This window comes from Sinocyclocheilus anshuiensis, unplaced genomic scaffold (assembly GCF_001515605.1).
Source record: "Sinocyclocheilus anshuiensis isolate Anshui unplaced genomic scaffold, SAMN03320099.WGS_v1.1 scaffold1144, whole genome shotgun sequence".
NCBI classification, from domain to species: domain Eukaryota; kingdom Metazoa; phylum Chordata; class Actinopteri; order Cypriniformes; family Cyprinidae; genus Sinocyclocheilus; species Sinocyclocheilus anshuiensis.
Window position 1 is genome coordinate 431,156 of NW_015551101.1, and position 2,063 is coordinate 433,218.

Consider the following 2,063-nt stretch of genomic DNA (forward strand, 5'->3'; position numbering starts at 1 on the left):
CAATGTTAGTTTAAACATTTAACCTATATAAATGTGCGCTATTAGGTGCATATCCAATCGTTTGTGCGGAGAGTGGAAGCTGAAGCATGCTTCAGGACATCAGTGGAAACAAATGAAATACACCGTCATTTTTGCTCATAAAGATAAGAATAATACATCGTTCAGAACTGTAAAGGGTCTATTTTATTTGTGTGCACTCACTATATCAACAATATGTTGTGCTTTTGTAAAATAAAGAAAACAAACAGGATGCGCTTGCCGCCTCGGTTTTGAGCAGGAGCGCTTCACAAAAATGAACAGAAAATCAGCGAATAGTTTCCTTACAGAAATGATGAATATATCTATAGAAAGCTTTAAATTACTACAAAACGAAATAATTAAAATCCAAAACAAAAACTCTTTCATTATGTAATCCAAGATGCATTTCTGTCTAAAGGCACATCCAATGATGAGATGGCGAGTCAGTATCATCAATTTCATCTTTGCGACACTGACTCAGAAAACACTAGTTTATTAATAAATAATTCAAATATCTCCTTACCATTTCCCCCCAATATATACATGGTAACTTCTGCGGCAAGCTTTAGCCTATTTAGCGCACTCACGTCACGTTGGTGTGCGCCATGGTCACGAAAACTCATCATTTGCATGCATTTTTAAGCATTGTGGTTTAAAAACAAGTGATTGAAACGCAAAAAACAGCACTACATGTGCAAGCTGTCTGTTTCGGAGCATGATTTCTGCAATCGGGTCGGATCAAGGTCGGGTCATATTCACACCTTAAATGAACTGTACCAGAGTTCATTTGGAAGCGGACCGAGACCACCTCTTCAGCTGGGTCTCGGTATGCTTGTTTGGTCCACACCCGAGTGCGATTGCTGTATTCACACCTGCCCAAAATATCCGCACCAAGAGGGGAAATGAACTTGAGTTCGATTCAGTCAAACCAAACAAGACAGGTGTGAATACACCCTTACATTATCACTGTTGAAAAAAGTTGTGTTTCTTGATATTTTTTTGTGGAAACCACGATACAACCATGATTTCAGGATTTCAGGACCTGATGAATAGAAGGTTAAAAAGCATTTATTTGAAATAGAAATCTTTTGTAACATTGTCACTTTTGATGAATTTAATGCATCCTTGCTGAAGAAAATTATTAATTTCTTGAAAAAAAAAACCCTGACATATGTAGATTTATAAACATCTCTCAACTGTCATGCTAGATTAATTTTTCACTAAGCCAATCGCAATGCATTCTGGGATTGCCCAGTTCATGAAAGATGCATATCATGCTGCTGAACTTGACCAAAATGAGGAATATCAGAAGCTGCCTATCTTGTGAAACTGCCTTCAGGTCAGCAGTGCGCCCATGATGACTAAAATGCTGGCTAGGTAGTCAGCTCAAGTTTTTAGCAGAGCTTTTTCCCCTTTTCTCCTCTCAGCAATTCATATCCTCTTCCTCTCCCTATAGTGGGCACACACACCACTATAATAACTAATATTAATCTTCAAAAAAAGAATAAATTTTACAATGGAGGCCATATATTGTGACATGACATTACGGGAGAAGCTAAAATAGAACGACTGCAGGGCTGGCGAAAAACTTATCGGCCATAAATATGGTCTTAAATCAATGTGACCATTTTTTGCTCTCAGTCATCATGACCCAAGCTGTCAGCTAGCCTTTCAGAGAAACCCAAACAACAGAAATAATACCTCAATATACGAAGAGTTAATAGACTCTACAAGTTCAGTCAATAACTGATCATAAAAACATGAGCAGACAGCCAGATATATAGATTTTCAATAAACACCTTTAGGCAACATTACAAACGGTCCTGCTTTAAATAATCTAAGCTGCGACCGAGATCATTATATTTGTTTACATGTCTGACTGCTCTCAAATTGGTGCACATGCTTTGTTTTGATTGGTGTATTGGTCTGGGAGAGCGCTATCATTCTAAAGAGCGCTGCCTAGAGTGTGGAGAGCATCAATCAGCCTGAATGTGACGGTCCTGAAGTGCTCTCCATCTCTGCCACTCAAGTCTGCGGAAACAAAA